Source organism: Micromys minutus, assembly GCF_963924665.1.
Source record: "Micromys minutus genome assembly, chromosome: 5".
NCBI classification, from domain to species: Eukaryota; Metazoa; Chordata; class Mammalia; order Rodentia; family Muridae; genus Micromys; species Micromys minutus.
Window position 1 is genome coordinate 16,245,782 of NC_137974.1, and position 16,755 is coordinate 16,262,536.

A 16,755-nucleotide genomic window follows, 5' to 3' on the forward strand; every position below is an offset into this window, starting at 1 on the left:
CTTCTTCTCAGCACCTCAATGCAACTTTTCCAAGATTGACTTTATATTTGGTCAGAAAACAAGCCTCAATAGATATCAGAAGATGGAAAAACTCCCATGCATCCTATCAAATTACAATGGACTAAGGCTAGATTTCAATAAAGACAACAAAATGCTCACATAAACATGGAAGGTAAACAATGCTTTACTCAACAATAGCATAGTCAAAGAAGAAACAAAGAAATAAAAAAAAAGGATTTTCTAGAATTTAATGAAAATGAAAGCACAATATACTCAAACCTATGGAATTTAATGAAAGCAGTACTAAGAGGAAAACTCATAGCTCTAAATATCTCCAAAGAAACTGGAGAGAACATACTCTAGCAATGTGACAGCACAGCTTAAAGCTCTAGAAAAAAGAAAAAAAAAAAGAAGCAGATATACCCAGGAAGGTAAATGGCAGAAAACAACCAAACTCAGAGCAAAAATCTAACAAGTACAAACAAAAAGAACCTTACAAAAAATCAATAAAACTAGGAACTGGTTCATTGAGAAAATTAACAAGATGAATAAACACTTAGCCAGACTAACTAGAGGGCACAGAGAGAGTATCCAAATTAACAAAATCAAAAATGAAAGGGGAGACATAACAACAGAATCTGAGGAAATTGAAGAAATCATCAGATTCTACTTTGAAAGCTTATACTCAAAAAATTGAAAAAAATGGAGAAAATGGATACATTTGTAGACAGATAACAGATACCAAAGTTAAATCAGAACCAGATAAACCATCTAAACAATCCCAAAACACCAAAAGAAATAAAAGTAGTCATTAAAGGCCTCCCAAAGAGAAAAAGTCCAAGACCATATGGGCTTGATGGAAAAATTTATTAGACATTTATGGATGACCTAATACCAATACTCTCCAAATTTTTCACAAAAAAAGAGTCAGATGGAGCACTACCCCTATTCATTCATTGAAGAAACAATAACTCTCATTCCTAAACCATACTAAGACCCTACAAGAATAGAAAATTTAAGACCAATCTCCCTTCTGAACCTTTATGCAAAAATACTAAATAAAATTCTTGCAAACTGTATCCAAGAACATGTAAAAATGATCATTCTCCATGATCAAAGAGGCTTTATCCTTGGGATGAAGGGATAATTTAATATATGGACATACATCAACGTAATGCACAATATTAACAAAAATTCAAAGAAAAAGAAACACATAATCATCCCACTAGATGCTGAGAAAGCATTTGAAAAAAAAATCATCATCTCTTCATGTTAAATGTCTTGAACAAGAATCCAAGGCCCACACCTAAACATAATAAAAGCAATATACAGCAAACCAATAACCAACTTCAAAGTAAACAGTGAAAACCTTGAATCAATCACAATAAAACCAGGGACTAGACAAGGCTGCCCACTCTCCCCCTACCTGTTCAATGTAGTACTGGAAGTCCTGTCCACAGCAATTAGACAGCAAAATAAAATCAAAGAAAGATGTAAAAATATCACAATTTGCAGATGACATGATAGTATACTTAAGTTACAGCAAATATTTCACCAGAGAACTTTTACAGCCTAAAAAACTTCATCAAAGTGGCTGTATATGAAATTAATTCAAACAAATCAGTAACCTTTGCTCTACTCAAAAGATAAACATGTTGAGAACAAAAATAGGGAAAAGATACCTTTCACAATAGTCACAAACAATATGAAATATATTGGTGTGAACCTAACTAAGCAAGTGAAGAACCTATATGTCAGGAACTTCAAATCTCTGCAGAAGAAAATTGAAAAAGATCTCAGAAGATGGAAAGATCTCACATGCACATGGACTGGAAGGATCAGTATAGTAAAAATGGCCATCTTACCAAAATCAATCTACAGATTCAATGCAATCACCATCAAATTTTCAACTCAATTCTTCATAGAGTGGGAAAGATCAATTTGAAAATTTATCTGGAAAACAAAATACCTAAAATATCAAAATTTATTCTCAACAAAAAAAAAAAAATCTGCAGGAATCACCATATCTGACTCCATCTCTATTAGAAAGAAGTGTTAAAAACCACATGGTACTGGTTCAGAGATAGACAAGTAGATCAATGGAACAGAATAGAAGAACCAGAGATGAACTCTCACACATATGGTCACTTTATTTTTGACAAATGAGCAGAAAATGTTCAATAGAAAAAAAGACAGCCTTTTCAAAAAATGGTGTTTGCTCAACTGACACTCAGCATGCAGAAGAATGAAAATATATCCTTTTTTTATCTCCTTGTACAAATCTCAAGTGCAAGTGGATTAAAGATCTCCACATTAAGCCAGGTAAAGTAAGGATACCTTAGAACACATAGGCACAGTGGAAAACTTCCTGAACGAAACACAACTAGCTTCTGCACTAAGATCAAGAATCAATAAATGAGACTTAATGAGACTGCAAATTTTCTGCAACGCTAAGCACACTGTCATGAAAACAAAATAGCAGCCAACAGATTAGGAAAAGATCTTTACCAATTCCACATCTTATAGAGGTCTAATATCCAATATATACAAAGAAATCAAGAAGTTTGACACCAGAGAATCAAACATTCCTATTAAAAATGGGGTACAGTGCGAAACAAAGAATTCTCAATTGAGGAATATTGAATGGCTGAGAAGAACCTATGAAAATGCTCAACATCCCTAGTCATCAAGGAAATGCAAATCAGAACAACCCTAAGATTCCACCTCACACCAGTCAGAATGGTTAAGATGGAAAACTCAGATGAGAATTCATGCTGGCGAGGATTCGAAGACAGAGGAACATTCCTCCAGTGTTGGTGGGTTGTAAGCTCATACAACCACTCTAGAAAACATTATGGTGGTTTGTCAGAAAATTGGACGTAGTACTACCTGAAGACCCAGTAATTACAACTCTGAGCATACATCCCAAATATGCTCCAACATACAATAAGGTCCCATGCTCCTCCATGTCATAGCAACTTTATTTATAATAGCCAGTAGCTGGAAAGAATCCATAAATACTTCAGTAGATGAATGGATACAGAAATTTTAGTATAATTTCACAGTGGAGTAATACTTAGTTATTAGATACAATGACTTTATGAAATTCCTAAGAAAATGAATGCATCTTGAGAATATCATCCTGAGTGTGATAACCCAGTTACAAAGAACAGACATAATATGCAGTCACTAATAATTGGATACTAACCCCAGAAAGTCTGAATACCCAAGAAGCAACTCACAGACTCTATGAAGCACAAAAATAGAAAGGCCAAAACGTGGAATCCTCTGCCCATTTAAAAAAAATAAGTATAAGGCACCCTCTCGGAGTGGGGTATATCTAGACCTTAAAACATTAATAACTCGAGAGTTAAGAAGATATACTTGTGGCAACTTTTGGTATTTAAAATTCATTATGTTTAATCTATACACATCAAGAAATCTTTGACGATTTCCCTGTTACCTTTTGTTTTACTTGTATTTTATGCTTATTGTAAGTAGTAAGATTTAATTGCATACTATCAAACCATTAAAAAATCAAGTACTGACAAAAATATTTATACATGTTTATGCGAAAATGCCTTCAAAATAATAGATCTTATGTGACAAGTCACAAAGATGGCACAAGTCAGATTGCAATACAATTTTAAAACTATGCAACACACTGCTGTAAGGATTCACTGAGATTTACTTTAGTGGTAATTATAAATGCACTCCCAAAGAATTAACAAATAAACTAAATATTAAGAAGGACAAAAGACTTAGTCATATTCCCAGAGAAACTAGCACCAGATTCTGTGTGTTTTTCTTTAATAGATGCATGCCTTCCCTTCTAGTATCTGATAAACTGTAAAGTTTTGTTTAAAATAATGAACTAATACAGTTTTATTTCATAGTGTCTAAAAAGCTGTAAAAAAATGGAAACCTTTGTCTTTGAAGAAAAAAAGAAATAAGTTTAAAGCACTCTTTCAGAGTGGGATACACCTAGAACTTAAATCATTAATAACTTAAGAGCTAAGAAGATAGCCTTGTGGCAATATTCAGTATTTAAAAGTCAGTATGTTTCATCTATACACAGCAAGAAAACTTTGACTATTTCCATGCTACATTTTGTTTCACATGTACTTTATGCTTATTGTAACTAGTAAGATTTCAATGCATAATATCAAACCTTTAAAAAAATCAAGTACTGACAGAAACATATTCATATAGTTTTATGCCAAAATGCCTTTAAAAATCTATATATGTATTTTTGTTTTTTTAAATGAAGTTGTAAGAAAAAATATTTAGTTTTTATTTACAACCCAGATGCTGCCTCCCATCAAACCTCACATAATTCTTACTCCCATGTTCCCCAACACCCTTTCATTGTAAAACTCTTGGAGACAACAGGAATACATAGGCTATCGGAGACAAGATAAAAGAGTTTCTTGTAAATGAATTCTTGTTAAGAGGGTTACAGAACAATTCATGTATAGAATTTATTTCATAATAAAACTGGAGAATTTAAAAAAGTTTATATACACAAAAATAATATGGCAAAATAAAGAAAAAGAGTGAAAGTTTTATAATTCTGGTTATTAATTAAATAAAATTTATTATATTATAAAATAGCTTACTAACAGTATAGGTTTAAAAAAAATCCTTTAGGTCTGAGACGCAAGGTTTTAGTTTATTCTCAGTTCTCAATTACTTATTTGTAAAAAGGCTATGAGTATTTAGTGCTTATGACAGCAATAAAAATACAATTTATGTGGAAGTTTTAGAGTACTATAAAATTATTTCTTCATAATTCAAAGCAATAACCAAAGGGTATTCATACATGTTTTTTTTCAATCTGATAGCATATGAATCTGCTTTCTTTTTAGTACAATGGGGAAAACATTCTTTGATGGATACTCCTATATGAAGGCTTGGTTTGAGTATTAGTTTGAATGAAAATCTAGGTGTTGTAAGATTATGTTTAGGTGATACATGATAGAGAAACTGCATTCTAGGGAACACTAAGGCTGTATCTCATGATTGTCATCAAACTTTGTGACATGAGTTATCCAGGTTTTCCCAATTTTGAAGGCTTAAAAGGCTTATAGGGAACAACCCAGGCTTGCAACTGTGTGATCAGGGCAGAGATCCTGAAGAGAGGTTGAGACAGGTCACTGGTTAAAAGACAGTCTTATTTGTGGTCAAACTTATGAATTGAATATGTCACAAAGAAATGTGAGACTTGTCACTATGTAACTGAGTTATCATATCTGAAGGATGTCTGCTAGAGGTAAGTGGAGAGAATGCAGCTCAGTTGCATTGTACACTGCAGACTTTGAAGAGGACATACAATAATGAGGTGACGATCATTGCTGTAATCTTGGGAAAAATATCTAAGGTTACAAATGCAGGAAAGAATGTGGATGTATAGAGACAATGGAGGAAATTAAATGTGGGTTGGACTAGTTGGACTATATATATATATATATATATATATATATATATATATATATATATATTGGAATCTCTCACTGAAATAATAAGAAAACTATAGAATAAACCACTTCTGTGAGGCATATACTTAGTTTTAGATAATGGCAAAATATCTTATGTCAAACCATATCAGAAATATTTAAAATGCATAATCCATCAACAATTTCTGACTTCTGACTGTGGGCTTATGGCTTTCAGAATGTTTTTCACTGACCTATCTATATTGGAAGAACAACATTTTCAACAAACCAAACCCTCCAGACTTTCAGGAACTATACTACCAACCAAAGAATACACATGGGGTGAGGACACATGGCTCCAAGTGCATATGTAACAGAGGATGGCATTGTCTGGCTTCAAAAGGAAAAGAAATCCTTGGTCTTGTGAAGGCTCATTTTCTCAGTGCAGAGGAATGCCAGGGTGTTGAGATGGGACTGATTGTGTGGGAGTAGTTCCATCCTCATAGAAGCAGGGGGATGGAGTATGGAAGATAGGAACACCAGGTAAGGGGATAACATTTATACGTAAATACATAAACTATCCAATAAAACATATGTAAAAAAAACTCAAAAAAACCCCTCACACATATTAAGCAAAACATTAGTTAACTGTATTTCAATGAAATTAATCAGATAATTGATTATTTAGGTATGTTCAAATGCTTTCTCTTCATATATATAACAGTATGCAGGTATATAATTTTTTATTGAGTAAAGAGTAACTTTTTACTTTAAAAACTTGCAAAATTGTTATTTTAATGTTAATTGTTTTAAGTATGACAGTGAAAGGGGGATTTGAAGCTTGCCTTTGTCTTACATGTGGCCAAACACATTAGAATCCACTGATGTCAGCAATGTAAAACTGGTGATGTCTGCTCATTAGACTATGAATGATATTACTCATAGATATTTTATTCATGTTACATACAGAAAATTCATCACCTGTTATGAGTCATGTTAAAGGGAAGACACATTGTCTTGCTTAGTTTCCTATTGTAAAGAGACAACAGCATCAAATCATCTTATTTTTTAAAAGCATTTAATGGGGCCTTATTAGTTCATAACCCAAATGGTTGAGAAACTGCAGCAGATAGGGAGACAGACAGGAAGGTACACAGGAGCTGGATCAATAGCTGAGACTTTTTAAGTCATCAGCAAATTGGGAGAGAGAAAATGGAAAAGGGGGAGAGAGAGAGAGAGAGAAAGAGAGAGAGAGAGAGAGAGAGAGAGAGAGAGAGAGAGAGAGAGAGAGAGAGAGAGAGAGAGAGAAGGTAATCCTTCCATAGGTTTTTGAAATCTCAAATCCCATTCTCAGTGACTTAACCCTTTCAACAAAATCATCTAGGGACATCTGGACAACACCAGGGTCTTCATATACATGATATGATGGGGTTATCCTTCTCCTATCCAAACTTCCACACATACAGTTTGGAAAATTCTGACATAGATGGCTTTCAGCATTAATCCCCAATTATTGAAGGTTGTTGTTTTCATGTTATAATTTCTGACCTTTAACAAAGATTTTCAAACTAGTGAAAAATGTTTTATTTGACATGGTAGGGTTGTTAACTGAAAATTTTGGGGGAGTTTTTTTTTTCTCTACAAAACTGTAATATTTTAGTTTTATCTAATAAGTAAAAGTTCATACACTGTTTTGGTAGAACCCAAAATTTTTCAGTGTTTGGACCAGAACAATTCCTGTATTATTATAATTTCTCTAAGATTTCACAAAGTTTTTTTGTTATTAGTTTCTTTAATATCAGTATATTTTCTATTCACTGTGTGCTACCTACAAGAATTTGTTATAAGATACTATACTTTTAGGCAGATGGTGCTTTATAATAAGCTAAATATCTACTTAGTTATTTAGAAGAAACACAACATGTGTAATTATATCCAAAGAAAGAACTTTTCTGAGACTCTTCCCACAATACTTAGTGAAATTCATATGTGAGCCTATTTTGTAGGCTGAACTGTAGTGGAACTCACTATAAAGGAATTGGCCTCAACCTCCTAAGCTCCAGTCTCATTCCCCCATAGGAATAAGTAGTAAGTAAGACAAAAACTATCACTACCAGCCAATATTAATTTCAGACAGTTGGCTATGACTAAATTCTAAACATTTAATGAAATTAAATAGACTAATAATAATGACTTATGGTATTAATAGTTGTATAATTAAGTACAAAATATGCTCTCAGGAAATTGTCTCATTCAGGCAGCTCTTTTTCTTACTTACGGTTATTTGCCAGTTGTTTATATAAGGACTTAAATAACTCATCATACACAAGGTTAAAAATGAAGTCCCTAGGTGTTCACAAAACTAGACCTTGCAAATGCAAAAGTGAAAATCAATGATCCTTTCTTGTTCTCTCATTAAAAATCATACTGTTAAACGGCATAGCAAATAAATTCATGTTGGGAAACATTCTTGACTACAGTCTTTCATTTTCCCTTTTTTATATTTTTTTTTACATGCCAGCTCCAATCACAAGATTTATTTAGTCATATCTAACTTTGTAGATTTTTGTCTTTGATTCCTCCTCCAGTGAAAAGTTGAATTTAGCATTAAGTACATAAAAAATATATCATATGTCTCTGTCTGTGGAAACCAAACAGAAGCAATTAAAGCATCAAATGAGAATCAGATCACCTGTCTTATAGCACATGATCAGAAAATCACACAGAAATGTTCTTTGTGATTTTGATATGTATAAAGAGAGTAACAAATTCTTTAATCACTTGTCTTTTGGAAATTATCTTTGATTTTTCATAATTTTTTATATCATGATGATGACCTTTTTCTCAACTATAAAAAGGTAAAATAATATTTCAAATATCTGACTTAATATTGATAATTTCAGATAAAAATAATATTAAGCAGAACATATTTAAATACACTCTTGGAAAACAAACTACAAATTTTTCATAAAAGCTAGTTATTTTACATGATAAATAGCATAAAAGTATATCATTTGCAAATTATTACCTGTAACATTTGTGCATTTAAACATATGGAAAATGTATTTGAACACTTCTATGAAACACAGATAATGTTACTACATATATTTATATGTTCACATGAACGATGCATGTATATTCAAGTAAGTAATCGTGTGTTTTTCTAAATTTATTTACGTATGTGCAAATGATTCAGGGTTGGCTTGCATGATTACAAGTGTATCAATATATAGATGATGAATCTATTGCACTGTGTGTACATTTGATGTTGTTTAGAGTTATATCAAGTTCTAAGTAAACAATAAAGGGTATTATAAAAATTATTTATTTTGTGTAACTAAAAGATCCGAGTTAGTATCTGGACCTCTGCCACCCATTCTGCATTCTTGAACAAGTTCTGTAATCGTTGTGAAACTCATTTCTCTATTGAAAAGGGTGAATATAAAAAGCCTATTCTTGTCACAGCTAAATGTTATTGTGGTTAAATAATCTAATGAATGCAGATAAGGAAATTGCAGTTTCTTCTCATGGTAGACACTCAATTAACATTGTACACCACTCCTTATTTTAATGTGCCTTAATGATATCATTTTGGGAGACATTATCATGCATTTGTGCAGGAGAAATTTCAATTTAAAATGGATTCTAAAGATGTGGCTCCATTTACAATGAAAAGAATAAAATGATCATGCTGAAGCATGTTATTATTATTTTTTGCTTGAGACAGTTGAATATATACTAAGTACCTGAAAGCTTTTAACACAAAAAAAACCTGTTTCCACCCCCCTCTTTATGTATTAGATTATCTTACATCATGCTTCATGATATCTTCAAATAATTTAATTCGTTGCCTGTGCTATTTACTCTTTCAGTATAGCATATACAGTTATTATTTTGGCATTTTGTGGTCTGTAAATGCTAGCCTGGCCATGTGGTACTATAATCAGCATCCTTCCAGTGATGAAAAGCCAATGGCAATCCATAAGTTTATAATATGCGATGTTATTCTGCCTTTTACTTTACATCTATTAAATTTGGAACTTAGGAATCAATTGTGAAAAATAACTTAGTATGTTAACTTTCATGGTAAATTAAATATTAATTGAATTTTCTACTTAGTTCAGGTTTCTTTACTTGAGCTTTTAAATTTTCTATAAACACTAGTTTGGTCACTGTGGGGAGATTATCATTCTCAGCATCTGTCTCTATTCTTTTGTTCTATTTATTAACACATAAGAGTTAATATTTCCTAATAAAATAGTTGCATTAATGACTTGTTTATTACATGTTTTAACATGTATTATTAGTAATAAATTTATAGTCAATAAATCATCATGAATTTCTAAAATGTTGTATTGCTTATATCACTGGCCAGTGCATTAATATAAGTTCTCACATTAGTAATTAATGAAAATATAATTAGGAACATTTTCTGGTTGAGCCCTGTGTGTTTTGTGCTACTTTAATCAAATGAACAAAACATTCAAACCTATAATAGCCATGAAAATGGCAATAATCATGAGCTGGCAGAGCTGTGTGACAGTCCAAAAAAGCAGAGCTAAATGTTGTTTTATCATCTTTGTTTTTGGGTTTCTGAGCTTAATGTTTTGTCTTTAAAAGGAACATTTTACATTATGACACAATTTTATGCTTACCTCTAAAAGTTATTTCTACATTCAATGAAGAAACCTTAAACAGCCTCACTCAGGAGTTATTCTTTCCAAGAAGATTATGAAAATCAAAATAATGTTGGATAGTCACAGAGTTCTCTTGGCACACTTGCCCCTTATAAAAAGATATTTTACTAGATTAGATTACAGGCTTTGACCTAAATGGAGATTATTGGAAAATGCTTCCAGAAAATAAAAATCTATTAACAAAATTAATTTGCTTTGTCAAAGACCAAGATGGTTGGATGGGTTTAGCTTCTTTGTCAAAGACCAAGAAACCATAGGTATGTGGGTTCGTTTCTGAAAGTTAAATTCTATCCCATTGATCTGCCTGGCTGCCTCTGTGCCAATACCATGCACTTTTTCCTACTATGGTTCTTTAATATAGCTTGAAGTCAAAGACTGTGATTGCCCTCAGAAGTTCTCTTATCACTGAGAATAGTTTTTGCTATTCTGGGTTTTAGATTATTCCAAATGAATTTGTAAATTGACTTAACTCTATGAAGAATGGAGTTGGAATTTTGATGGAGATTGCATTGAATCTGTATATTGCTTTTGGAAAGATGGCCATTTTCACTAAGGACACTATCATTAGGACAAAATGGCAACAAACAAAATGTGAAAGATCTTTGCTAATCCTACATCAAATAGAGGGCTAATATCCAATACATATAAAAATTTAAGAAGTTAGACTGCAGAGAATCAAATAATCATACTAAAAATGTGAGCCAGAGTTAAGTAAAGAATTCTTAAATTAGGAGTATCACATGGCTGAGAAGCACCTAAAGAAATGTTTAACATCCTTAGTAATCAGGGAAATGCAAATCAAAACAACCATGAGATTCTACCCCACACCAGTCAGAATGGCTTAGATCAAAACCCCATGTAACTGCAGATCCTGAGATGATGTGGAGAAAGAGAAACACTCCTTCATTTTTGGTGGGATTCCAAGATGATACAACTACTCTGGAAATCAGTTTGGTGGTTGCTCAGAAAATTTGACATAGTACTTTCTGACGACCTAGCTATACCCCTCCTGGGTATAATATACCCAAACATGATCTAACATACAATAAAGACACATACTCCCCTATGTTCATAGAAGTCTTATTTATAGGAGGCAAAAGATGAAAATAATCCAGATGATCTTCAAGAGAGGAATATATACAGGAAATTTGGTACATTTACACAACTGAGTACATTTACTCAGCTAGTAAAACAATGACTGCATGAAATTTGTAGACAAATGGATGCATCTATAATATATTAACCTGCATAAGATAAAAAAAACACCTATGGTGTGCACTCTCTGATAAGTGTATATTAGTCCAAAAGCTCAGAACACCCAAGATATCCAATAAAGAAAACAAAAAAAATATAGGCCAAATTTTAGTATAAGTCATTAGTATTCCCTCTGGTTTTTATTTTTTATTTTTACAAAAGTAAATGTATAAGCTTCAAAACAAAAAATGAGTCCAAGTTTAACAAAAATATACTTCTATAATCATATTGATTGTAAGAATGGTGACAAAAAATTAAGGAACCTGCTATATTAGTGCCTATGCTCAGATTATTAGAAGCATGGTTAATGCATCATTTTATATATTTTATTTTAATTTTTTATGTTGCTATTAAACAAAGTAGAAGCCACAAATATTATTCATGTATCTTCTACCCCTGATCAACATACCTAGCTTCCCCCATGATAAAAATTTCTCACCAAAGTAACATATTTACTACACCTAATGAACTTTTCAAATGTATTGTTATCACCAAAGGATGGTGATTTATATTGCATTTCAGTCTGTTGATTGTTCAATTGTGAATTTAGAGCAAATGAATACTAAAAGCATAGATAGAATAATTGTTCTAAATGGACTTTGTTTTGAACCAACTAATCACTTACTTTTCTGTAAACAATCCTCTTATATCTCTCTGAATTGTTAGATGATTATTATTCACGACTTGAAATTTTAAATATAATATCATTGCTTTATACAGTAATGATGATATTTTACTCACTTATTAAATAATAGGCATTTATTAACCATTATGATAATATCTTTCTCTTATAAATAGAGAAATGTAGATGTTATGAGTGCCGTCAACATTCCAGGGGATATGCAGAGAAATATTGTGACTCCTCTGCATGAATTATAATATCTTCATGGATACTTTGAGGATATTTAGCACAGTGCTTCAGGAAATACCTTTAACTAATGAATCTTGACTCACTAATATCTAGCTGATGCTGATCATTGCAAAAAGTGAGATTAACATAGCATTCCCCTCATTTTTCATGACATTGAAAATATTAACAGAAATGACACCGATTAGCTAAGTCCCAATTTGATATTCTTAATATCAGCAGAAAACAATGTAGAGAAAGAACAACATCTTCCCCAGAGATACTGATACACACCTATGCCTCCAAACCACACACATAATGAAACATTTTTGAGTGTATTCCAGAGAATTTTAAGGGAATCAGATTGAAAGAAAGAAAGCACCAGAGAAAATAGCAAAGACACTTAATAGCAAAACAATAAATCTACAAAGATTTCTTTACAAAGTTTGGGAAATTGTTGTACTAGGAGAATAACCACTCTCACTCTGTATTTTAGGAAGAAATGGCGATATACAGATCTGAAATTCCCAAGTGTTGAAGGCCTAGTCCTCTGTCATTGCTACTCATAAAATTTCAGGGAAACTTTAAGAGGTAGAGAGCCTATGGAATATCTCCTAGGCAATCATGCATGCTCTTACTTGAAGAGTGGTGCTTAAAAACTCATTCTTTTCTCTTCCTCTTCTGACAGTGAAGTAGAAAGAATTACCATAGCCCACTGCCCTTACTCACTGGATATCTTATGTAAACCAGATGTGCTGGTAAGTGAGTCAACATGACTCAACCTACAATATCCTCAGAAAAGTAATTAATTTATTATACTGGTTAATGGTCATGCACACAATCCAACTTTTAAAGATTATTTAAGTGAGGGGAGATGGGGACTGACCATATTTTGGCATGGTCATGTCAGTAGGTCCTGGATTGAATGAGGAATCAATATGAATAAAAACCCATGGCTACAGGCCAGTCCCAATTTTTCTGGGCTCTGCTTTAGTTCTCCACTCAAGGTTCCTTTTTAAGTTTATGCCTTAATGTCCCTGAATGATGTACTGTGATGTGGACAATGGAAGGCAAAGAAATTCTTTCCCTCCCAAAATTATGTATAGTGCTTTATTTTAGCAGCAGATAAACAGGCAAGAACAAAAATTTATTTTTTAGGGAAAGATATTTCTGTGACAGCTATATTGTATGAGGGTATATTGTGGCAGGTTTGGTATTTGGGATTGAAGGAATCTTGAATGTTTAGAGTGTAGTGCATTATTCTGTTATAATATGCAAAATAATACTGTTTGAAAAAGTGTAGATGATGAATGCCTGCCCTATGAAATTTAAGAGGGACGTTGATGAGTTCTTCAAAGAAATCATCAGGTTCCCACCAGTGATATTTGGATTTTATGATAAGCTGTCCTTAAGAATCAGCTGTAGGAAGCAAAACACCAGCTCTACTGGAGTGAATCCTTCATTTCTCAGGAACAATCAATCTCAGTTAGCAGTGGTTAATAAAACAAAAGTACCATTGAAACATTGTTCCCCTGGGAAGTATTTACCAGTGGAGAGTTGAGGTCCACAGTGTTGGTATATATAGGGTAGAGTGGGGAAGGATAAACATTAGCTGGCAGCAGAACTTGACAAACTATATGTAAGTCTCTCACATGCTACTGGTTTTTAAAGGCATGAAGAGGTCATGGAAAAATGTTGAGGCTTGGAACCAAGTGGCAATTTAAAATCTGTGAATAGAAGCCATGATATGATTGACCAGTAAAGTATCAATTGCATTGAAGTTTTCAGTAAAAGGAAATTCCAGGAGCTTAGATAGAAAAAAAGAAAATTATAAAGTTATAAAGTGAAACCATCTTGTGAAAATTAGACAGTAATTATGTTTTGGAAGGCAGAACTTGAAAAGGCAAGCTAGGTAATATCTTTTGATCACAGAAACACTGTAAATGATTCCAAGATGCCAAATATTGAGTGATTTATACTGTTGGAGTTTCCTTTTGTTTGGATTTGATTATAACTGTATTCTTTTTATTTTTTTAAATTTAAGAGGTATGTAATGTATCAATCATTGCCTATTAATAAACTATTTTCCTTCACAAATTTTCCTAGGTCAATGTCTTAGTTCAATAAAAAGGAAAAGTATATTTTATGTATTAATTCATTAAAAACATAAAATATGACTTTAATTCTTTTTGTTGATTCCTTGCAGATATTTGTAGATGAAATACATCACAAAAGACTTACTAACAGCTGTGAGTCAGTGGTGAGCCAGCATGCAGTCCCCCTCTTCCCACTTACCGCCCCAGCTTGTTCCAAGGAACCAATAACCCTGCATCGGTCTATTCCTAGCTGAACAACAAGGAGTGAGGAACCACACTCAGACCACCCGCCACCAAGAACAGCAGAGAGCCAGCAGTGAGCCAGCAGTGAGCCAGCAGTGATCCAGCAGTAATCTAGGGACCTGAGACTGACAACAGGATGGAAAGAGAAAGGGAAAGAACATACGCCAGGGAAACCAAGACAACCTGGCAACACCACTACCCAGTTCTCCCATCATAGCAAACAGCTGAATGCCAAACACACCAGAAAAAGAAGACACAGACTTAAAATCATACCTCAAGATGATGATAGAGATCCTTAAACAAGAATGGGAGGAAAAGCAAAAAGAATCAGAAGCTTTTGAAGAAGAAACAATAAAAACACTCAAAGACCTCAAAGAACTAGAGGAAAACAGAAAAAAAGAGATGAAGGAATGGAAGAAAAAATTTAAAATGGAAATTGACACGATAAAGAAAACATTGGAAGAGATAACCCTAGAGGTAGAACCTAAAAAAGAAATCGGGAGTACCAGATGCAAGAATTTCCAATAGACTACAAGAAACGGATGAGAGAATATCAGGGGCTGAAGACAACATTGAAAACATAGACAAAACAGTCAGAGAAGATGCAAAAACCAAAAAGCTCCTAACCCAAACGGTTCAGGAGATCCAGGACACAATGAGAAGACCTAACCTAAGGATAATAGGAATAGAAGTGGGTGAAGAATATCACCTAAGAGGCACAGTAAATATCTTCAACAAACTCATAGAAGAAAACTTCCCTACACTTAAGAATGAGATGGCCATGAGCATAAATCAAGCCTACTGAACTCCAAAAAGATTGGATCAGAAAAGAAACTCCTCCGGACACATAATAATCAAAACACCAAGTGCCCAAAGTAAAGAAAAAAATATTAAAAGCAGTAAGGGAAAAAGGCCATGTAACTTATAGAGGCAGACCAATCAGTATCACACCCGATTTCTCAACAGAGACTATGAAAGCTAAAAGAGCCTGGTCAGACATCATGCAGACCCTAAGAGAGCACAGGTGCCAGCCAAAGCTGATATACCCAGCAATACTCTCAAACAAAATAGATGGAGAGACAAAGATATTCCAAGACAAAACTAAATTTACACAATATCTGAAAACAATCCCAACACTACATTGAATTATAGGTAGAAAACTGATTACAACTAGGGGAACTACATCCCAATAAAAACAAGAAAACTTCTAAGCAAGAAAACTAAAAGAAGAAAGACACACAGGCACAATTCAACCTACAAAAGCAAAAATAGCAAAAAACAGCAACAACTATTCCTTGATATCTGTTAACATAAATGGACTGAATTCCCCAATAAAAAGATATAGGCGACCAGACTGAATACATGAACAAAATGCAGCAATTTGTTGCATTAAAGAAACTAATCTCAGAGACATATACAGACCTATCTCAGAGTAAAAGGGTGGGAAAAAATCTTCCAAGAAAATGGCCCCAAGAAGCAAGCTGAAATTGCCATTCTAATATCGAATAAAGCAAATTTTCAACCAAAAGTTATCAAAAAAGAGAAGAAAGAACACTATTTACTTATTACAGGGGAAATTTGCCAGGAGAACCTATCAATCCTTAACATATATGCTCCAAATACAAAAACACCAATATTCATAAAAGAAACCTTACTAAAGCTTAAAAAATACATTGTGCCCCACACAATAGTAGTGGGAGACCTTAATACCCCACTTTCACCAATGGACATATCAGGGAATCAAAAACTGAACAAGGATACTGAAAACTAGCAAAATTTATACACCAACTGGAAATAAAAGATATCTAAAGAACATATCATCCTAATAGAAAAAAAAATAAAAGAATACACCTTCTTCTCAGCACCTCATGTCACCTTCTCAAAAACTCACCACATAATTGGTCGCAAAATGAGCCTCAATAGATATAAGAAGATCAAAATACTCACATGCATCCTTTCAGACCACCACGGTCTAAGGTTTGTCTTTAGCAACAACAAAGACAACAAAAAGCCCACTTAAAAATGGAAACTAAACAATGCTCTGTTAAACGATAGCAGGGTCAAGGAAGAAATAAAGAAAGAAATCAAGGATTTCCTAGAATTCAATGAAAATGAAAACACAGCATAACCAAACCTATGGGATGCAATGGAAGCAGTACTGAGAGGAAAACTTAGCTCTGAGT